Below are 25,247 nucleotides of genomic sequence, written 5' to 3'. Positions count from 1 at the left end.
ACTAATATGCCTTCCAATGAGGATGCACAGCCTGGGGACTCTGAGGTGGGCTCTCCCATTTCTGGGACTGAAGTCACCGAGGTGGTCAAAAAGGGCCCCGGGGTGAATGAGATACCCGAGTTCCTTAAGGCTCTGGATATTGTAGGACTGTCTTGGTTAACACGCCTCTGCAACATCGCATGGACATCGGGACAGTGCCTCTGGATTGGCAGACCGGGGTGGTGATCCCCCTCTTTAAAAAGGGGGACCGGAGGGTGTGTTCCAACTATAGAGGGATCACACTCCTCAGCCTCCCTGGAAAAGTCTATTCGGGGGTTCTGGAGAGGAGGGTCCGTCGGATAGTCGAACCTCGGATTCAGGAGGAACAGTGTGGTTTTCGTCCTGGTCGCGGAACAGTGGACCAGCTCTAGACCCTTAGCAGGATCCTGGAGGGTGCATGGGAGTTTGCTCAACCAGTCTACATGTGCTTTGTGGACTTGGAAAAGGCGTTCGACCGTGTCCCTCGGGGAATCCTGTGGGCGGTGCTCCGGGAATATGGGGTACCGGACCCCCTGATAAGAGCTGTTCAGTACCTGTACAACCGGTGTCAGAACTTGGTCCACATTGCCAGCAGTAAGTCGAGCCCGTTTCCAGTGAGAGTTGTTATGTTCCTACCCTCACCTATGGTCATGAGCTATGGGTAGTGACCGAAAGAACGAGATCGCGAATACAAGCGGCTGAAATGAGTTTCCTCTGCAGGGTGTCTGGGCTTTCCCTTAAAGATAGGGTGAGGAGCTCAGTCATCCGGGAGGGGTTCAGAGTAGAGCTGCTGCTCCTCCGCATCGAGAGGAGTCAGATGAGGTGGCTCGGGCATCTGATCAGGATGCCTCCTGGACGCCTCCCTGGTGAGGTGTTCTGGGCACGTCCAACCGGGAGGAGGCCCCGGAGAAAACCCAGGACACGCTGGAGGGACTATGTCTCCCGGCTGGCCTGGGAACGCCTTGGCATTCTCCCGGAAGAGCTGGAAGAAGTGGCCGGGGAGAGGGAAGTCTAGGCTTCTCTGCTTAAGCTGCTACCCCCACGACCCGACCTTTTATAAGCGGAAGAGGATGGATGGATGGACATGTAGTCTGATGTCAGTCATGTTGAGCAGTGCCAGTTGAAGTCCATATTAAAACATAGGCCATATCAGGGGAGGAGATTCCCTCCCTTTTACCTTTACTTGAAACTTCAGATAGACAGCAGATCATGCATGAAAAATGTCAGGTGTTTGTATTGTACTTTACTTGTACATTGGCTACTGTTAAAGTACATTTTGTTATTACATTCTAGTTTTGTGTGGTTCTCTCAGTATCAATAGGTGAAGCCAAAACAACAGGCCAGCATGTCTCAGGAACAAATGTATAGTTAACAGTCAAACAATCATCAGTAGTGCAAATATACTATATATAAGCAATTAGAGCAGATTTCCATTAAAAGGCATGTTACCAGAAGGTTTAAACAAAGTTCAAGAAATCTCATTTAATAAATAAGTGCATATATCCAAGATGCACTTGTTAAAAGAGTTCTCTACATTGGGCTGCTAATTAGAGATATTTCAGCTATTATCAATTTCTTGGTGTCCAGAACATCCAGAAATGCAAATGCCCAAAACAGATTCCCAGTCTTTTTCCACATCACTAATATGGTAGAGAATTCTATTGTGATATTTTCACAGTTACATATTTGGTCACAGGAGCTTTACCTTCCTAGGATATTAGTTAGTGTAAAATTAAAAATAAAAGTGTGTCAGTCAATGTGATTTTCTAAATGTTCATTTTTGCTCCTGGGAGGAGGTGTGTCAAGCAGTCACACTATCTATAAAAGGCTGTAGCTTTTTGTTTTCATTATAGCTCATTTTCTAAGAAGACTGTCACATTGAACTTGAAACAAATGTATAAAGACTTTGCATGAATGGATCGAAAATTGCATTACTGCTATCCAGATTATAATACCTCATGTGCCAAAGTAGTTCGAAAGTATGAGGAGTATGTGATGCTTTATATTTTCAGTGTATTTGTAATTATAGTAACACTGTGTGGAAATATATTTGTTATTATTTCCATTTCTCACTTCAAGCAGCTTCATACCCCTACCAACTGCCTTATACTTTCTCTAGCAGCTGTGGATTTTTTATTGGGATTGTTTGTAATGCCTTTTCATTTTGCTGCATACATTGAATATTGCTGGTACTTTGGTGAGTTTATGTGCTATTATTTTTACCTGATGTATCTTTTCTTAACCTCAGCTTCTGTAAGTAACCTTGTTTTTATTTCAATTGATCGATATCTTGCTGTGTGTAACCCATTCTTTTACACTTCTAAGGTAACCATTTTTCGAACAATGTTGTGTATTGCTATAGGTTGGTTGTCAGCTCTTTTATATACATTGGCATACCTGAAAAGTGACGGTTGTACCATTTTAACAGGGTGTGCAGGTGCTTGTGGGTTTGATTTTCCCCCTGCATGGGGCATGGCTGATTTTTTATGCACATTTGTTCTGCCTTTTTCTGTCATTTCATGTTTTTATTTCAGAATATTTATAGTTGCAAGAAGACATGCAAGAGCCATTAATTTATTTTTACAGAAAAAGCCACTTGCACAATTAAACAGCAAGACTACATTAAAATCGGAAACCAAAGCTGCCAGGACATTAGGAATTGTTGTGGCAGTTTTCATGATCTGCTGGTTTCCTCAGCTTGTTTTGGCTGCTTACTTCTTATATACACCTCTTCCCGACCGATATATTTCCACTATACTCTCTGGACTAACTTTGATAAGTTTAATAAATTCTGGAATCAATCCAGTTATTTACGCTTTTTTTTATCCATGGTTTCAACAGTGTATGAAATTAATCGTGTCTCGTAAAATATTTTGTCCAGGATCTTCAGTCATTAACTTATTTCCAGAATCTTCTCACTGAACCAGATTATTGAAGCAAAATATTTATCTGGGTATACAGGGAATCAAATGTAAAGTAACTATCCATTTGAGAACTTATATTGACAGGTGACTGTTAAACGTATACTGTATATACTTTCTTGTGGTAATGCAATGAAATACATTTAGATTCAAGCTAAGAGTATTATAGGAATTCACAAAGGTTGCAATATTTAGTAGAGGGCACCTAATTAAGTGTAAAAATGTAATATTTCACTCACCTTAATATTTTTTATTTGGTAATATTATTAAAGCAATTAAATTAACAGAATGGATCAGTACTAACACACTGTGTCCATTTTTTCATCATACATTAATATTTACAAAAATAATTACTTTCCTTTAAAGTAAAGGTAGTAGTTAAAAAAGGAACATATTTGTAAACTGTGATATATTGAAATAGTTTAACTTTATGAAGCAGTGCATATCTGTAACAATGTCATCTAAATAAATATTGCAATTTAACATTTACTAATTTTCAGTAAACTTTAAAGAATTCTTTTATTTATTTGGTAGCTGGGTTTGCAATAATAAACCTGTAAATAAAGTCAAAGTGACATCAAACATCATACAATATATGGCATGACAAAACAGCCGCTTGGACTAATGGATCTTTCCTTTAGCTCAACTATCTAAAAGTATTTTTATTTGCATATAATGCTGTGACTCAGATTGAGATAACTTCTGTTATACAGTACTTAATTAGTTTTAAATTTCAAAGTGCTTTGAAAAACAGCTGTATGAATTCACGGGATTGACTCAATTGTTTTTTATAAATGTACTTATGTCTCGGTTTGGGTTTTGGTGTCTTTACAGTGTTAATTCTGGACAGTGTTTACCATACATGATAATAACTATTTATATTTATATATATATATATATATATATATATATATATATATATATATATATATATATATATATGTATATATATATATATATATATATATATATATATATATATATATATATATATACTACTGTTCAGAACTTTTAGAACACCTAAGTTTTTCCAGTTTTTCTTCAAATGTAATGAATGAGCTAAAATGGTGAATAGGTATGCAGTAAACTGGCAGAGGATTTTATTTTAATATTTCAGCAATACTGGCAAGAAAAGAGGAGACCTTGTCCAGTCTGCAGTAGTCCACAGCTGGTATTTCAATACCCTATTTTGTCCTTTAAGAGATGGCTTTCTTACTTCCAGTCACCCTGTCAAACATGCAGCATAAAGTCTCCTGTTTGCAGTAGAAACAGATTTGCTTTTTTCGGCCAAAGTTAGGTTGTGCTCGAAGCTGCTGTGCTGTGCCTATCATGCAAGCTGGTGACCCTCAGAAACTTGTCTTCTGATTGGGTTGTGAATTGGGGTCTGCCAGGATTCTTTCTTTCAGAGTTTCTTCATGTGTCCAGTTGCCTTTGGATGGTGTTGGTCAACATGCTCACTGATAGTATGATTTTTTTTTTTGCAATTTCTATAAATGAAAGGTCTACACTTCTAAGGGCAACAATGCTTTGTCTTATTTCATTTGTTAATTGCTGTTTTCTTGCCATTATCACTGGAATTTACAACTTTCTGGGATGTAGAGGGTGCACTAACACAGTCTGTTCCAACTTTGCTTTAAGAGAGAAAGAGAAATTTAATTAATCAACACACGTTGGAACACTTGTGCAAATTGAGTGCTTTAACTTGCAATGAGTAATTTACTTTAATTGCTTCAGAACATTTGTATATTGTAATTTATTAGTTTGTCCTTGAAGATGGCCCATTTGTAATATTCTGATATTTCATTTTTTCAGCTTTTGCTAACCTAAACTTTAAATTGAAACTTCGGGCAGTTTACTGCTTACCTTTTCATGATTTTATGTCATTCATTGCATTTCAACTGATTAAATTTGAAGAAAAACTAGAAAAATGCAGAAGTTCTAAAACGTTTGACCTTACTTTACAAATTGCACACCAAATAAACCTTATATTGTAAAGTGCAAACTGTATATATGTGTATATATACCAAATAAACCTTAAAACATTTGTGTCTTCATACAGTTAAAAAATGTAGTGAACATAATTTTTCTTAGATGCTTCCAATTTTGCTGTTTTTTCTGTGTCATCACTATATCTTCTTTTCTAAATGCTGTAATTTCACTGTCTTATATAATTTCTCTTCAGATAAACAATTATAAATATGTTTCACTTTTTTATAGAATACTCCAATGTATGCTCTGTCTTCTTTAGATTTTTTACCACTGTGTCTTGTTTTTTCTGCACTGCATGATTTCATGTTTGTTCAGTGTTGTCCAGTGTAAGTTCTTTTGGGTGTGACTTGAGTTTATATATAAAAATAGGTCATTTTGTCTTAAAAGAGTCCTGCTTTGTTAAGTTAATTTCAGGCAGCAGGGTTGCACAGTGTTTTCTCTTTCAGCCCAGTCAGATTACAGGGAGTTTTCGAAGGTCTGCTTGGCGACTGTCACTCTGCATGTTCTCCTGTGTCTTTCTGGGATTATTTCTGTGTAATTTGCTTCTTCCCAGCCATCTTAAAGATGTGCCATTTAGATTTATTTATGACTCTAAACTGACAGATAAGTCAAAGTGTAAGTGTGTATGTCTGTATCGATTTTATTTTTTGCCTAACAGACATTGCTGCCAAGCTAGGCTCTGCACAGTAAGTTAAAATGGATGAATAAATTAATGTTGGAATCTAATCTAAAGTACTGCAGTGTGCACTTTTTGTTATGCTCATATATTGTACAGCACATGTTACTTTTTTCCATATAGGCTGTCAGCTTTACTGAAAATGAGTTTTGAGTACTGATTAACTCAAAAATGTTCCTGACTATTAATTTCACTACTGTAATTTAACTTTTTTTTTTACGCCATTTCATTGCTACTTAAAATGCTGAGTTGTTTCCTCATTATGGGAGATGACAGAGAATGCATGTGAAATAATTGAGAGCAAATGTGAACACAACAGCATTGACAGGTTTAGAAAGTCAATAAGAGTTCTTTAAACCAGGAACAATCCTAATAAAACTTCTACTGCTTTATAAAGGACCTGTATTTTTAACTGTAATATCATATATTCTAACCAATTGATTAATTACTAGGTTGTACACATATGCTACTAACAAATGCCACTTATACTTCCTGTTTTTTGAAAGCTGAATACAACATATGAGGATATACTGTGTGTTGGTTTGCATTTGTAAATAAGTCTGCATTATTAGACAAACCAAAGCTAATACTGCTTTAAGGATATTGGATTTTTAAAATGATAATCAGTATAGTCTTTCAGGAAAATTACTTGAGGATGATGTTCACTACTTGAGTGAAGGAAACTAGAATGAGAAGATGAACAGGATTTTAAAACATGACATTACAAGTCAGTCAGACATTATCTTTATTGACAGAGAGATGTGTTATTTTCTTCTTCAAAGGCACAAAATACTGTATTGGAGATAACAATTAACTGTTTAACAATGTAGTTTTTTTACTTTGAAACGCATTAAGTATTTAAGTGCAGGAATTTTGATTTTTTGATGTTTTATATGTTGTCTTTGTAAAATGAATGGTGCACTTTGCCACTACTGGACTATTACATCATCGTTCACAGACATCATTTTAACTGAAGCACAGGCTGTTTAAGTGTCTGCCTTAGGACCACAGTGTCATTCAGAGGCACTTATTAAACCAGAAGCTTTGATTTAGAATATCATCTGCCTGAGAATTTGAACACAATACCTGACTGCCTGATTTTACAACATTGTGTAGGAGTTCACCGAGTAAATGGTGGCTATGGTAATCTTGCCTTACCCTAGTTGCATACTTTTTTTTTTTAAATGATAACTCAATATGGAGCAAGCTTTATCTATATGTTGAACTTTATTTCTTAAGGTTTTGTATTGCCATACCATTTGGGTGTCTGTTGCTTTTGTGCATGACAGACCAGATAATAATTTCTTGTAATCTGAGATATTATAGTGCCTGTTGGGGAAAATGAAATGCATCAGGTTCTGTTTTAGTTGCATTAAATTTGCTGACTTATACACCTTATTTGGACATGTATTGGTGTCTGCACGATTTTGCTCTTAGGCTTGATTTATCTTGAAACTTTATCACACATATGTTCATAATGTGACAGAAATATCAAAAATAGTCTAACAGTTGAGCTGAGTTAATTTAATGTATTTCTTTGATAAGCTCTGGGTGCTGCACACATTCACAAATATAATTTGTACCACGTTAGAGATAAGTACATTTTGGACTCTTATAAGATTTTGCTGCATTTTCTAAATACTAAGTAGAAAAACCAGAGTGCTGCTAAAGTAAAATTCCAATGGCCAAATTGCACAGCACAACATTTTATCATAGGGTCTAAAAGTTTCATTTTGGTTTTGCTTTAAATTTATGTTTCATTTGTTCTCAATGCAATGTGACTTCTGCTTCTGTGAATTAAACATGAATTGATCCAAGGTACTTAGGTATGCATCTTTTAATATCACAGCTAAATGCAATACGCCATCATTCTGTGTTTCAGCACCTCTCAATGTCAAAAATATCTATATATATAATTCACTAAGGCAAGACAACCATGGAAAGCACGCCGGAAGAGGCGTGGATTCACTAAGCTGCCGACAAGTGAGACACCTATGGCGCACGCAGGAAAAGAGCCACGCCCACCAACTCCAAGACCATTGGATACGACGACAACTCGCAGGGCCACGCCCACCAACTCGGACGCGATGACACAGAAAAAATGGCGTCATTCATATTCGTCTGTCGTAGAGGCCACATGCAGTGCAGGTCAGGATAATGTCATGTGCATTGACTGTTCATAGAGGCATGTTTCTCGCGGAGGTGAATCGCCATATGCAGCGTGTGAAACGGTTTGCGAGGGTATCCCATGGGATCCTTAAAACAATCCTTTACAACTGAGGTTGAAGCACAATGAAGTAAGCAGTCTTTAAAAACCAACTATTCGGTTATGATGCATGACCGCGTGCACCATAGCAAACTGTTTTACACGTTACATACAGCTATTCGCTTCCGCGACAAACATGCGTCTTCTTAGATGCTCCTGCAGGAACACGGAAGACGTTTTCCTGCCCACCAACACTCCTTTTTCACCGGCCGGCGTCTACCCTCACTCTCTAGGCATTCACACTGCCTGCCCATTTGCCCGGACGCAAACACTCACCGACCACCCAGTTAGTCCCTTTCGTCTGTGGTAAGAGTCCACATGCACGTCTGAGCCACGCGGCGTTTGTTATGCCGTGGGTTCACTATTGTGTTGTATTTTGCTCTCTCCAGAGTTCCATCTTTTCATTCACTTACTGTTGTATTCTCACACCAACCCGTTTTAGACATCCGTGTCTTTCCAGAAGTGTTTAGCATTCAATAAATAATTATGCATGACATTGACCGTGTGTCTACCCAGCGCAGACAGGCATGGGTAAGCCGCTGAACCCCATTCGGGCTGCAAGCCGTGGAATTCCCACTAAATGTGACTCATACGCTCCCACTCATTACGTCCCTACCCTTTGTGCACACCCCCCTCCTACCGTGGTCGGGTATCTTGGTGGATTATATATAGAAAAGCAGCCAAAATCGAGGGGTATCCCATGGGGTCCTTAAAACATTATTTTACAACTGAGGTTAAAACACAATGAAGTAGGCAGTCTTTAAAAAAAAGAGGTTTCGGTTACGACGCACGCCTGCTTGCACCATAGCAAACTGTTTTACACGCTACATGCAGCAATTTGCTTCAGCGACAAACATGCATCTTCTTAGATGCTCCTGCAGTTTGTTCACACCCCACTCCCACCTCGCTACTACCGTGATCTGGTGTCTTGGTGGATTATATATAGAAAGGCAGCCAAAACCGCACAGAGCAATGAAAAGTTCCATCTTTTCATTCTCATTCTGTTGTATCCTCAAACCCTCCCTTTTTAGACAACTGTATCTTTCTAGGAGTGTTCAACCATCATTAAATAGTTATGCATGACATTAAGCCCGTGTCGACCCGGCGTGGGTAAGCCGTTGAACCCTATTTGGGCTGCAAACTAAGTCCCACTAAGTGCGACTCCTACACTCCTGCTGGTTGCGTCCCAACCCTTTGTACCCCCCTCCCACCTTGCTAAAACCGTGGTCGGGTGTCTTGGTGGATTATATATAGAAAAGCAGCCAGATCCGCACAGAGCAATGAAAAGTCTACGTCACTCACAGGTACATCTGGACTATGTAAAGACGGCGACTTGACGAGTTGGAGGTGGGCACATGTGCGGGCAGTGCATACTGAACGAGAAATCAGCAGACTAGCATGACAGACGGAGCTGAATGGACGTCATTCTCCTTTCCTCCCATTCCACACTCCGCGCCGTGCACCCCCATCCCTCTGTCTGGCAGGAGAAGGCGCGAGGACGGTGCGCCAGTTTTCAGTCAGTTCAGACGATTGTGTGTTGGTTCGTTCCGTGCATTGTTACAATGTTGCTTTTCTTGCTGATTTATTACATTACAGATTTTTCAAATGTTAATTTTCTCCCTGTGCTTAAAAATCATTAAAAAACCGGCCTGATTATGCGGCGTATGGTACCCTGCGGGTTGGCTAGTACTTTAATAAAAGCTGAACTTAAAATTGTTCTTGGTGTCAGATTTAATTCTTTCAGTGAGAGTTATCTTGCATAACTATTAAAGGATATTTTTTAAAAACCATTGTCGCTAAATTAAAGACAGTGGATGGTGGGGAGCACCTGAAATCTACAACCATATATTTAGTCTTAGAACTACTTAGTGATCACACCATCATACAAACTCATTGACAACACCATAGCTGTCTTCCTTATCTTGTAAAAGACTCACAATAACGGAATTATCTGCAAATTTCAGGATATATCTATTCTTGTGTAACCTCCTGCAGTCTGTATATAACAAACAAAAGAGGAGCTATGGAGAATCCTTGTGGATGTACTTAATGTATTAGAGAAACAGCCGTTAACACTCATTGTTTCTGTTCTGTATGTTAAAAAGTCCAGAATCCACCCCACCAAGTTAGGGCCTGAACAGAATTGATCAATCAGTTAATCAACTAAAATATGGGGCTTGATCATGTTAAAAGCTGGCAAAAAACCTATAAACAGTAATTTTGCATATTAATTATGCTTCCAAATGCTCAGACAGTTAATTGAAAGGGGTGCTGTGGCATCCTCCACACCTCTCTTTGCTCTGTACGCAGATTTGTAAGGGTCCAGGTGAACCTCAGTTTTGTTAAGTGTGTGTCTCTTAATTAACTTCTCAAAGGATTTCATGATATGAGAAGTTAAAGCCACTAGTCTAAAGTCACTTAACACTAGAATTACCAGAGCCTACGAAAAAACTTGTAGATATATCCCATATATATATATATATATGGGAGAAGTTTGTGCACGTTCTAAATTGGTGGGGGGATGGAATAGCCGGCTGCTTCTACCTTCTCTTTATCAGCACATTTAGAGGACAAAGGACGCTGGCAGAGAGGTGTGAAGGGATTTAAGAATCGATTTAAGGTGGGACGTATCCATGAGTTTTTTCGTAGGCTCTGGTAATTCTAGTGTTAATGACTATTTGCCAATGGAATAACAAAGGCATGTTTCCATAGGCTGGGCACTTGCTATAATTCCAATCAGAATATTTGAGTAATAAACCACTAAATCATGAAAAAATGAGGGTGAAATGTGGTATGTCCATATGTAGAACCAATAATTTATGACCACCAATCTCAGCTTGCAAAAAAAGGGCCACCTGTTTGCATTTATATCTGAAATCTGAAGATGTAGTTTTACAAAAATAAGGACCCCACACTCACTTGAAAGGTGAGGAAAAGAGGCCATGTGATAATATTTACTAGTGCAGTGTGGCACATCGGAGGCCAACAAGTGAAACTCTTGAATAAAGCCATATCCATTTGATGATAATGCAGAAAGTAAAGCATATACACCCACCTGTAACCCAAGTTTAAGGCCATGGCATTCCAGGAAACTACACTCAGATTAGCTATAGTCATAAAAAGTGGAAAAGACAGAAGGAAAAATAGAATGAGTGATAAAAAAAGAACAGAAATAAAGTTCTGTGGCAAAAGGAAAGCTCTTTGACCCGTTTATCCAAAAGTCATTCAAATCAAACACTCATCCCATACCCACCCATAACCCACCCTCACCTGCATGAATAATTAAAAAAAAAAAAAAAGCTGACGTTGATTCCCTGCTAGTTACAAAAAGCACAATAGAATTAAATTGAGATCATGCAGGTGAGGCAGACCCCCTTCCCTCATTCCTCCTACATCCACTTTACATTTAGTAACAACCTTTAAAAGAACTTTCCAAGTAAAAAGGTCAATATTAATAAGCCAAAGACTTTGGAGGAGCAGGAGAATACTATGTGGCACCTGGAAGTCCAGAACTTGGCTGTGCCTGAGGAGGGGCATTAGTCCCCCGTCCTGCCAGTGGCCAATAACAGTAAAGACAGCAATGCACAATTTCAAATTAGTTAAGGAGCACCCAAAAGAATTTACATTTTAGCATTCAATAAGCACAGAGCAATTATTAAAAGCAATTGTGCTTAAGCTTTAACCAGACGACACCATGGGGCACCACTCAACTCCTCCAATATAAGAACTCTTTAAATCACCTATGATATTCCTTTGCTGTAGCTTAATTTTTCCAGCCACATTAGCTCTTCTATGATTTTGCTTCCATAAGTCTCCTCTGAATTGTACCCCTCTCTTTCTTGCATTCCATTTTCCTATTGATGCCTATCTTGAACACTCAATCTGTTTACTTCGTGCAACTTTTTTTTAACACCCTGACTAGCAAAAATAAATAAATAAATAAATAATTGAGACATTGTTCTGGGGTTTATAGAGGTCATGAAAAAAAATGGTCTGATCATCTTTTAGATTTAGAATGTTTTTTAAAGATTTTATTTTTGAACTTTGTGTTCCCATAGCACCAATTTGATTTTATTCTGGATGTTTGTGGTGCAGGGTTGCCAGGCAGCTGGTGGCAGAACTGTCTGGAATTTGTGACCTGTTACATCTTTACTGTAACACTTTATAACTGTCCACGTTTGTGACTAAATCAAAACAAATATAACACAATATAACACTTGCATTACTATTGTTAAAATATCTCAAGTTACAAATACTTTTCTCAACTTTGACTTTGATTTACAGCTTGTGTTTTGGCATATGCAGTGTGAAATATTCCAGTTACTGACTTTCACACTATATTACAAAATGGATAACACTACTGCTCTATTCACCAGTGCCTTACTTAAGATGGATAATTTAAGTTCTGATTCAGTAGATGTCCATGCTTGATCATTTTAGCATGAACATTTTGAGGGTAATTGATACAGTAGTGCCTGTTATGATCAAAACCATCTCTAGCAAACAGAAAGCAACTTGGAGTAACACTTTACCAGTCCTTAATCAAAAGGAAAATGTATGAATGATGAATGTAAATGCAGAAAACATAAACTGCAGATGTGTGACAGGTGTCTGGTCACACTTACAGGTAATCTAACTAAGACATCATTTAAATATCCGACTACGCCACCCAGTTTTATTAAGAGACAGGGAACTCCTGAAATTTACCAATAATAGCACACAGGTTTCTATAAATTGAGCTGTGAGTAAATACACAATGAAAGACACAACAGTAATTTCAGGAAAAGCAACAGTAACTTCTATTACACTAGACAATAATAAGTACATGAAAAAGATAAATGAACATAAACAAAATCTAACAATATCAAGAACGAATTTCCTTTTTTTAAAAAGGAAAGCACACAGTCCACACTCTAAAAGTCCTTCAAAAACACAATTGGAGGATACAACCTTTAGTGGTGCAGAGTCCAGTTTGTGCACTGTGTTACCCCAACACTTAATCATTAAACTGTCCATGTATGCACTCTGTTTACCGGACACTCGTTTCACAACCGAAGTTTTGTCATATCATTGAATGCCTGTCAGCATCTCTTCGTCATTCCTTTTTTTCCGCTCTGGGCTCCTTGTGTTTCTCTGATCTAGGCACGCCTCATTTCTCGTCTGCCAACTTTGTTCTGTCCTTTCATGCTTAAGTCTCTTCCTCCCTGGAATTAAGTGTTGCTGTTCTTGTGCCTCACATCGTGCCAGCCATGTACCCTTGTCAGCCTGCGAGCCCCTGTGCTCTGTCCGAGTGACTTGGCAGTGTTCTCAGTGGACTGTCCCTTCCTTTGCCATCTCCTGCCCAGAAGCTTAAATCTCCTTCAGTCCCTGACATCATCAGTTCTGGACAAACAGATTAAACAATGGCACATCTAAATTTCCTGGGTTCAACAATTAATAAAAACACAAGTTAACAAAATGTATTGTTACCAACCATTAATAAGTACAGATCTGCTGATTAGATGTCAATATTGTCAAACATGTTAATTTCTTAGTCAGGTAAATACAGACATCCTCCAAGGAACAGGCAGTTCTGTTATCACAACTTGGTATTATTTGTAATCTCAACCAGCCAAAAACCTCAAAGTGGTGACTCCTTTGCAATACAGTAAATACCTACATCCTGCAGACAGCTTTTTAACTTGTCACCCCCAGTCCCAACAATGGGTGCCTAATGGAACCACCCAGTGTACAAAAAAAAGTCCCCCTCTGACATCCCTCCAGACTTAACAATTGCCAGTCCCGGACAATCAGCTTAATCTTCTTATTCTCTAAAATGGGCTGGAGGTCTCCCCAAATTATTCCTTCACGATCTGCGCAACTCCACAGCTCCTCTCTCTGGGACATCACCATTTTCTCTAGAGGCTGGGTTTCTCATTGTCCAAAACCCATATATGGGAAGTCCAGGTGGAGATGGTTCGGCTGTTGGGGTAGCTGAAGCACTTTGTGGAGACAAAAAACAAGGCTTTAAAGCATTATGGTGCACATTTTTCTCTCTACCACCCCCTTCTGGCCTCACCTTATACACCACCCCAGAATCCCCTACCTGGCCCAGCACCACATAGGGTTCTTGGTTCCACCAACCTGTCTGTCTTGTCCTTGTCTACCTTTATTTCTCAGCCATACCCTTTCTCCAGTGAAGCAATGGAATAGCCTGAGCTTCCTTATGCTGAGCTTTATTATGTCGTGCTGCCTTATCCATCCTCCCCTTAGCAGTTTGACCTGTATTTGATAGATTCTAATGATGTCCCTTCACCCGTTCTTCCCTGGTACCCCCTCCTGCAGGGACCCTCACACTATGGCAGAAGGCTCAATGTACATATCTGCTGAATCCATTATTTTCCCGGTGTGCCTCGGCACGTTGACACACAGCAGAGCTGTTAGACCCTGCTTCCTGCATACTGGGGGCTGCCTGAGATAGTACAACTGGTGATTCTATAGCCTGAAAAACAGCATGCCTTCAAGCAGCGATCACGTTCATTCCAATCAGCAGTGGGCTCGTTTGGACTTTATCTCGCACAATCACAACCCCTCTGGCAGGTAACTTCACTGTAGCCACCTCAAAATCCATTGTGGAGTAGCCTGTATAGGGGATATCCAACCCATTGGTAGCTTTCAGGGTTAGAAGAAACGGGGCCTGCCCAACTTCTGTCTTATCTGTAAAATGCTGCTTGAAAAGGCTCTCTTGCATCAGTGTAACTTTGGATCCAGTGTCTAACAGTCCACTTAATGTATTGCCTTCAACGGTGACCTGTACCACGGGACACCAATAAGAGGGAATATGGCCTTTCGAGTTTAACTGGCCAACCCTGCTATCTGGCCCACAGCTGCAAGGTTCACAAGTTCAAAATGACCTGCTTGTTGGCACTGATTACAAATGAGCCCACCTAGTGAATCCCAGGCAAAACCGCTGTTAGTGTGAGGCCTCCTATCTGGCTGAGAGTGTATTAGTGGCTGGGCTGCAGCAACCTGTGGAACTGCTGGCCTCAGTTACTTCAGCAGCTCCTGAGTCCATTCCTTCATCTTTGTTTTCAGGTCACCCAGAATCTTTGCCTTGAATGCTAGTCTCCAGTCTGCCTGTGAATGAGAGTTAGTTGCAGAGAACTCACCAATAGCTCCGCAAATTGCTTCCCTGTGTCCCACATAATTACATTCCCCTTCCAGCAGCAGGGCCTCTTGATGCACTTCCCCAGAAGTTGTATCTGTATTGTGGCGCACAAATGTCCGTAGTGCTTGGTGCAGTCCACTGTCTTGGAGGCCCAACAACAGCTGATCTCGCAGCTGTATATCGGAGGGGGCTTGGGCTGGGCTACGCCATTGTAACCTGCAATGAAGTTCCCACAGTCTAAGAAAAAAAGCCCTGAAAGGTTTGTTAGTTCTTTGTGTACAACTGTAAAATTGAGACATCAGAGTAGCTAACGGAACTTGGTCACCATATAATCCATCTAGAAAAAGAAAACTCTTTGTAACCCTATCTCTTTCTTTCACACTCAACACACTGACTTCCCGTTTGGCATCCCCAGTGAATGCTCCCATCCTAATACTGACTTTTTGAGACTCTCCACATTCAGCTGCTTCTAATAACCCCTGCATCTGCTCTTTCCACTCATCATATTTCAAATCACCTTTTTCCCCACTAAATTTGGCAATCCAAGGTACACCGGCAAAAACAGGCATCATCATGATGATAATAAAAAAAAACACAGTAAAACTACTTCACAAAATCAATAACTAAATAAAAATGATTTAAAAAGATGCCTAGTACTTCCAAGTGTGTTACTCACAAGCCCAATCCTGCCGACTACTGCCAAAAATTATGTGACAGGTGTCTGGTCACACTACAGGTAATCTAACTCAGACACCATTTAAATATCTGACTACGCCACCCAGTTTTATTAAGAGACTGGGAACTCCTGAAATCTACCAATAATAGCACACAGGTTTCTTTAAATTGAGTGGTGAGTAAACACACAATGAAAGACACAACAGTAATTTCAGGAAAAGCAACAGTAACTTCTATTACACTAGACAATAATAAGTACATGAAAAAGATAAATGAACATAAACAAAATCTAACAATATCAAGAACGAATTTCCTTTTTTAAAAAAGGAAAGCACACAGTCCACACTCTAAAAGTCCGTCAAAAACACAATTGGAGGATACAACCTTTAGTGGTGCAGAGTCCAGTTTGTTCACTGTGTTACCCCAACACTTAATCATTCAACTGTCCATGTATGCACTCTGTTCACCAAACACTCGTTTCACAACAGAAGTTTTGTCATATCATTGAATGCCTGTCAGCATCTCTTCGTCGTTCCTTTTTTTCCACTCTGGGCTCCTTGTGTTGCTTTGACCTAGGCACGCCTCATTTCTCGTCTGCCAACTTTGTTCTGTCATTTCATGCGGCTTCCCTCTCTCTCTGGACCCACTACTGGCGTCTTCTTGTGGGGCTGTCTCTTCCTCCCTGGAAGTAAGTGTTGCTGTTCTTGTGCCTCACGTCGTGCCAGCCACGTACCCTTGTCAGCCTGCGAGCCCCTGTGCTCTGTCCGAGTGTCTTGGCAGTGTTCTCAGTGGACTGTCCCTTCCCTTGCCATCTCCTGCCCAGAAGCTTAAATCTCCTTCAGTCCCTGCCATTATCAGTTCTGGACAAACAGATTAAATAATGGCACATCTAAATTTCCTGGGTTTAACAATTAATGAAAACACAAGATAGCAAAATGTATTGTTACCAACCATTAATAAGTACAGATCTGCTGATTAGAAGCCAATATTGTCAAACATGTTAATTTTCAAGTCAGGTAAATACAGACATCCTCCAAGGAACAAGCAGTTCTGTTATCACAACTTGGTATTGTTTGTAATCTAAACCAGCCAAAAACTTCAAAGTGATGACTCCTTTGCAATACAGTAAATACCTACATCCTGCAGACAGCCTTTTAACTTCTCACCCTCAGTCCCAACAATGGGTGCCTAATGGAACCACCCAGTGTACAAAAAAAAAGTCCCCCTCTGACATATCTATTATGACATCTATAAAGAAAGCTTACGTAGTTATTACTCTCAAGTGGCAAAGGCTAGACAGTTATATTTATCTAGGATCATAAATGGAAATAACAATAATACACATGTACTGTTTGCCATTATAGATAAGTTAACTAACCTTCAGTCTAAATCAGTCTCTGATTTTTTAACTGCTCAAAACTATGATGAGTTTGCATTATTTTTCTGCCAAAAAATTTGAAACATTAGATCAGCCATACATTCAATTCAGATAAACACAGACCATCCTATATCTGTAGCACCAATTACGATAAATATGTCCACTTTCTCAGAGTTTGAAGATACTGACATCAATATTCTTCAAGTGATTGTGTAGTGCTTGAAATCCTCTAACTGCACTCTTGATATTTTGCCTACAGGCTCTTTAAAAATTGTTTTTGGTACTATAGCAGCAGATGTACTGCAAATAGTAAATGCATCAATTAAAAATGGAATATTTCCTGAAGCATTGAAGACTGCTATTATTAAGCCCATTTTAAAGAAGAGCAGCATGGATGTTAAAGTACTTAGTAACTTTAGCCCCTTTTCAAATCTTACTTTTATCAGTAAGATTATTGAAAAAGTGGTCTTCTTACAACTCAAGAAATTTTTAAATAACAATGGCTTCCTTGATGATTTACAATCTACATTCATCCAACATCATCGCACTACGGCAGCAATTATTAAATGATATTAGTTTAAATAATCATTACTTTTAAATGATATTCATTTATACACAGACTGTGGAAAAATAACACTTCTGGCATTGCTAGACCTTAGTGCTTTTGATACTGTCGAGCACAGAATACTTTTAGAAAGGGTTGAAAATTGGGTAGGATTATCTGGAGTAGCTACCATCTGGTTTAGGTCTTTTAAAAGGCAAGGGTTACTTTGTTAAAATTGGTAATTATAAGTTTAAGCAGACAGGAATAATGTGGAATACCACAAGGATCTATTTTGGGTCCTCTTTTATTTAATCTATTTATGCTCCCATTTGGTAGATTGTTACAAGACAGCAAGCATAATTACCACAGTTACATGGACAATACCTAGATTTATTTGCCTCTTTCTCCAAATGATTCCAGTTCTGTTAATTCACTGTGTGATAGCCTACAACTAATTAACATCTGAATGCAGCAAAATTGCCTTCAATTAAATAAAGATAAAACTGAAATTATACTATTTGGTAATAAATAGGAAATACTTAAGATTGCTTCTTATTTGGAGTTCAAGGTGCTAAAGTCTGAAAATCAACTCAAAAATCCTGGGGTACATCTGGATGCAGATCTTCATATCAATAATCATATTAGAGAGTCTACAACTGTTCTAGTCCTAGTCTAGGACTATCCTAGTCCTTCCGTAATGATTCAACGGATTCTAGATTAACGACCAATCCACCTAGTTTGACATCATATTTAACGATAGAATTCCTGAAGCCAACGAAAAAACTCATAATCCTGGCCCACCTTAAATCCTTTTGCACCTCTCCATCAGTGTCTTTTGTTTTGTAAATGCGTCAATCAGCACAAGCACCAAGCAGCCTGTTGCCCCATTCCCCACCTTGACAGAGCTCAGCTCAGCAAAAAATTCTCCCAGCTCAAGCCAATCTCTGCCCCTCTGAAACATTAAATATGGCACTATTAAATGTTAGAGCTCTAACTAATAAGACGTTTTTTTATCAACGATCTTATTAGTGATAAAAAAATAGATTTTATTGCACTAAGTGAAACGTGGCTTAGCTCAGATGGCGCGGCTGTTTTAATTGAATCTGCGCCTCCGGATTACAGTTTTACTCGTGCAGATCGCCAAGGAAAAAGAGGCGGGGGCTTGGCAAACATTTACTTGAGCCGGTTAAAATGTAAAGATGTCAGTTTTGGTAAGTTCAAGTCCTTTGAGTATCTCGCTGTTGTTATCCATGGAGATTCTCAAGTTCTAGTATTATCCGTGTATAGACCTCCAAAATTCAACGCGTCTTTTTTTGATGAATTCTCTGACTTAATGTTAATTTTAATTACGAACTATGACACACTCCTAATAGTTGGCGACTTTAATTTTCATATAGATAATCAGTGTGACCTAAAAGTAAAAGAATTTATGAACCTCCTGGACTTTTTTGATTTGAGACAGCTTGTTAATCAAACTACACATAAAGCAGGTCATATGTTAGACTTAGTAATTACTAAAGGACTAAAAGTTGATATAAAGCAGGCCATTGATATTGGTCTATCAGACCATTTTCTTCTACTTTTTAATATAGAAATATTGATAGAAAACACCCATGACAAGCATATTGTTAAAAAAAGCTTCTTTGACTCAGCAGCAGCTTTAGTATAATAAATAATAAAATAATAATAGTAAGGTGGAAAGATTTAATACTAAAGTGAGAGCTGCTGTTGAGATAGTTGCACCTGAACAGACAGTTAAAAAATCTTCTAGCATTGTTATACCATGGAAGACTCAAAGAGTGTATGATATAAAGAGAACATGCCATAGAGATGGCTGTAAATGAAGGAAGACTAAACTAACTATCCACTATGAAATATTAAAAGTTAAAATAACAGAATACAATAGCACTGTCTGTCTTGAGAGGCGCTGATATTTCTCTAAGATTATAAATAACAATGCTAGTAATCCCAGAGTCTTATTCTCTACGATTGATCGTCTACTAAACCCAGGTAACTCAAAGGAATGCCTCCTAAGTACTTCTAGTAAAACCTGTGAGGCTTTTGCTGTATTTTTCAACCAAAAAATTAATTAGAAATAACATAGTATATCTCCCCAACACTAAGGATCCTCCTAAACCCCAGCATTCCGTTATAAACAAATTAAACTCTTTCACTAGGATAGATTTACCTGATTTACAAAAAATAATATCTCAATTAAAATCCTCCACCTGCGTCCTTGACCCAATACCAACAAATTTTTTCAAAGAAGTATCAGGCGTGCTAATTGATGTTCTTGATATAGTAAATTCGTCATTAGATATGGGGGTCTTCCCAGACTGTCTTAAGACTGCTGTAGTTTAAACCCCTACTTAAGAAACATAATCTCGACCCCTCGGCTCTTGAAAATTTTAGACCCATCTCTAACCTGCCTTTCTTAAGTAAAGTTCTGGAGAAGGCAGTCATTATACAGTTAAATGACCACCTCAATAAACATGCTATTCTTGATAAATTTCAGTCGGGTTTTAGAACAAATCACAGCACAGAAACTGCACTCGTTAAAGTAGTAAATGATTTTTGGGTGAATACAGACAGAGGCCATTTATCTGTTCTCATCCTCTTAGATCTGAGTGCCGCATTTGACACCATTGATCATAATATTCTTAGAAATCGCCTTAGTCAATGGGTGGGCCTCTCTGGCAGAGTCTTAAATTGGTTTGAATCCTACCTGGCAGGGAGAAAATTCTTTGTTAGTTGTGGTAATCACAACTCAAAAACACATGATATCCAATATGGTGTTCCACAAGGCTCTATCTTGGGTCCGCTGCTCTTCTCAATCTACATGCTTCCGTTAGGTCAGATTATCTCAGGGCACAACGTGAGCTACCACAGCTATGCTGATGACACACAGCTGTACTTATCAATAGCACCTGATGACCCCGATTCTCTTGATTCACTAACACAATGTCTGACTTGTATCTCAGAATGGATGAATAGTAACTTTCTCGAGTTAAATAAAGAGAAAACTGAAATCTTAGTGATTGGTAATAATGGATACAATGAGGCTATTAGAAATAAACTGGATACATTAGGATTAAAAGTAAAAAAACAGAGCAGAAATGGTCAAAAATCCACTAACCACAACACACATAGAAATCACAAAACCAGAACTCAGTGTTCCCAAGCACAAATGAAATGAAATGCCAGGGTGACTGGCAGGTGGTCCTACAAAACACAAAGCACCTAACACAGGCATAGAGAAGAAACCAGACAATTAACGAAGATTACATTAACATAGATAAATGGCATAAAGATGAACAAAAAGGACATTAAACAAGTATTTGAACCCCAGCCAGGGGTGGACCCCTAACAGAAATATGACAATTTGCCAATCCACTTAAATACAGTACCAATTACAATACAATACAATACAGTTTATTTTTGTATAGCCCAAAATCACACAGGAAGTGCCGCAATGGGCTTTAACAGGCCCTGCCTTTTGACAGCCCCCCAGCCTTGACTCTCTGAGAAGACAAGGAAAAACTCCCAATAAAAACCTGGTAGGGAAAAATGGAAGAAACCTCGGGAAAGGCAGTTCAAATAGAGACCCATTTCCAGGTAGGCTGGGCGTGCAGTGGGTGTCAAAAGTAGGGGGTCAATACAATACAATATACATAACAGAACAATTCCTTAAGACAGCATAATAATAAAAATTTTAGAAGTACGGTTTAACAGTAGATGATATGACATAATTAGGTTTGGATATTTTTAGAGTCCTGGAGACCTCATCCATCTAGCTGCCTCCCCATTTGGCCATGCCACGGCTGAAACGTTGCTCGATGAAAGGACCCTCTTTCCCATGATTCCTGTGATCCTCCATCAGGGATGACTTTACCATAGGCAGGCAAACAACTTGGCAGGTGGGCCGTGGCACCAATTGCCACATTTGGGTACCGAGAAAAGAAACAGAATAGGTGAGGGTTAGTATTCAAATATAATTATCATGTTACTTATGTTATAGTGCTAATGACTAACAACAGAGATGTAATCTGTACAGTTAATCAGCAGCTCTAGTCAGGATATGCTAAACTGAAGTAGTGAGTCTTCAGCCGGGATTTAAAGGATGAGACTGAAGGGGCATCTCTTATGGAAGCAGGAAGACCATTCCACAGTTTAGGGGCCCTGTAACTAAAAGCTCGACCTCCCACTGTTATTTTATTAATCCTTGGAATCCTAAGCAGACCGGCATCTTGAGATCTTAATGTGCTCAGGTTTGTAAGTCATGATAAGTTCAGACAAGTAAGCCGGACCTTGGCCATTTAATGCTTTATATGTTAAAAGGAGGATTTTGAAATCTGCCCTGAACTTAACTGGGAGCCAGTGTAAAGATTTAAGAACTGGGGTTATGTGTTCATATTTTCTTGTTCTTGTAATAATTCTTGCAGCGGCATTTTGGATTAACTGGAGGCTGTATAGAGAACAGTTTGAACAGCCAGTGAACACCGCATTGCAGTAGTCAATCCTACTAGAGATAAATGCATGAATTAATTTCTCACAATCCTGTTTATTTAGAAAGCGCCTTAATTTCCTAACATTTTTAAGATGGAAAAAACATGTTTTGGACGACTTTGTAATATGAGCTTTAAATGACATGCTAGAGTCAAAGATAACTCCTAGATTGCGGGCTGATTCAGTAAAATTAATTGGGATTCCAACTGAGTTAAATGACGACAAAATATTGCTGTGATCAGCGTCATTCCCTCCAACAATTAACATCTCTGTTTTATCTGTATTTAAAGACAAGTAGTTCTCATTCATCCATTCCTTTAATTCACTAACACAACTAATTAAAGACAACATCGGAGAAACTTCATTTGATTTAAATGAAAGGTATAACTGGGTGTCATCTGCATACGAGTGAAAATTAACATTATGTTTCCTAATGAGAGATCCCAGTGGAAGCATGTAAAGTGAAAACAGTAAAGGTCCCAGTACTGAGCCCTGCGGGACACCATATTGAACTTCTGTGTATAATGATGGAGCACTGTCTGCACATTTCTGTACATACTGGAATCGATTTGATAAATAAGAACTGAACCAAGCAAACACGGGGCCTGTAAGCCCAACATCGTTTTCTAGCCTGTGCAGTAAAATAGAATGGCCAATGGTGTCAAATGCTGCACTTAAGTCCAACAACATAATTACAGTGGAATTTCCTTCATCAGAGGATATCAGAATGTCATTTACAACCCGTGTTAGTGCCGTTTCTGTACTATGACAATTCTCCCCACATATTATGATGAATTTCATTCAGTTATTCCCCCTAGTTCATTTACCTAAAGGAAATACAGTACAGGCCAAAAGTTTGGACACACCTCCTCATTCAATGTGTTTTCTTTATTTTCATGACCATTTACAGCACTCCATCACTCTCCTTCTTGGTCAAATAGCCCTTACACAGCCTGGAGGTGTGTTTGGGGTCATTGTCCTGTTGAAAAATAAATGATCGTCCAACTAACCTGACTTCTGCACAACACAACTGCTGGTCCCAACCCCATTGATAAAGCAAGAAATTCCACTAAATATCCCTGATAAGGCACACCTGTGAAGTGAAAACCATTTCAGGTGACTACCTGTTGAAGCTCATCGAGAGAATGACAAGAGTGTGCAAAGCAGTAATCAGAGCAAAGGGTGGTTATTTTGAAGAAACTAGAATATAAAACATGTTTTCAGTTATTTCACCTTTTTTTGTTAAGTACATAACTCCACATGTGTTCATTCATAGTTTTGATGCCTTCAGTGAGAATCTACCAATGTAAATGGTCATGAAAATAAAGAAAACACATTGAATCAGGAGGTGTGTCCAAACTTTTGGCCTGTACTGTATGTATTCTTTATTCAGACCTGAGATTTTAAAAATTAAAGAATATATTAAAGAAATTTTTTTTCATGGAAAATGTTATGTTCATGTATCGATTATTGTGAATTAAAGAAAAATGCCATAAGGAAATTGCCATAATGTACAGCCATTTGTTACTACTTGTATTCTTACTGCTCAGTCAAGTCACTAGTTCAACAATATTTACAAAATTAGATTTGCACAGTGCTTACAAATTAATTAGAAATGGGGAAGGTGATGAATGGAAGACAGCTTTCAATACCACAACTGGACATTACAAATATAAAGTAATGCCCTATGGATTAGCCAATTCTCCGGCAATGTTCCAAAGCTTTGTCAATAACAGACATAAACAATATTAGGCATTTCCCTTTCCAACCTGGTCTACACTGGTGATATTTTTTTTCCAGTTTGGAGGAACATGCTAAACGCATCAAAGAAGGGTAATCTCTGACAGAATTATGTGTACACTAAATTAGAGAAGTACAAGTTTTATACCATTGTAAAGAAAGTAAAAATTATATATTTGAAAAAAAAAATGAAACTAGCCATATTATTACAATAGTTAGCCTGGCAAGAGTTAGTTATTTTAAAACTGTAAAAGAAAGTATTGCAGACAGTAATGTAGTGATCAATTTATACTAAAACAACTTTAAATATAACAGCTACATTGAAAAAAATTGCAGATGCAAATTTCTATCTGTATAATCAAAGAAATGAGCTTCAATTACAGTAAATCTAGTAAGAAATCAGTGAAAGGATAAGAAAAATACTTGCATGAGGTTGCAAAAATATGAGAGATAGACATAATCACAAAAAGATTTTCACAAATTGTAAAAAAACATCAAAAGTAATAAATGCAAAAAACACATATACTTCTATTTCATAAATCAGTTACTAAAGCATGCATTATTGCGAGGAAAGCAATAACCAACCTTCTGTTTCCATTTCTTGCATTTGACAGATTTCATCATGAGAAGAACCTTCCTAAATGAATATGAAGAAGGAAATATTTACATAATAAAGCAGTAGTACTGGCATATTCTCTCCCTGATGAAATTAACATTAATACTTGCATTAAAACTCTGCAAATACTGTCCTTTGTTATTCACTACTATCAGTTACATGAAGATTATACTCCATATTTTCTCCTGCTCTTAAAAAAGATCTTGCTAGCTGGATAAACTGATGCTGAGGATTGATTGGGTTGTGATATTGCAATTTGCATACACTAGTAAATACACAGAAAAGACAGGAAATATGGATAATTGTTACAGATAATCATTATACAATACTTCAATTCAATTGAATTCTGTAATTATATTAGAATACTAGCAAAATACCCGCGCTTCGCAGCGAAGTAGTGTGTTAAAGAAATTATGAAAAAGAAAAGGAAACATTTTAAAAATAACATAACCTGATTGTCAATGTAATTGTTTTGTCACTGTTATGAGTGTTGCTGTCATTAAGGATTTGATTATCGTTATTTCTTTCAATCAGGTGCGTATTTGGAGGACGTGTTGTTTTGAAGTTACATTCCGTGTTTGTCAACCATTGTAAAGATAACAGGTTTCATTCATCGAAGTGTTCACTACAGAAATCGCTACTTGTGAATGTAAGATCTTTAACAGGCATTCCCGGTATTAACTTGTGCTAAACGTACCATGGTGTGACGTAAGGGGAGCTGACTGTAAAAAGGCAAGGAGGCACGTATTTTGAACGAAAAGGGAGAAGACA

The sequence above is a fragment of the Polypterus senegalus genome, chromosome 3 (genome assembly GCF_016835505.1).
Source record: "Polypterus senegalus isolate Bchr_013 chromosome 3, ASM1683550v1, whole genome shotgun sequence".
In the NCBI taxonomy this organism is placed as follows: Eukaryota; Metazoa; Chordata; class Cladistia; order Polypteriformes; family Polypteridae; genus Polypterus; species Polypterus senegalus.
The sequence above is the reverse complement of the archived record's forward strand: the minus strand, read 5'-3'. Positions refer to the sequence as shown.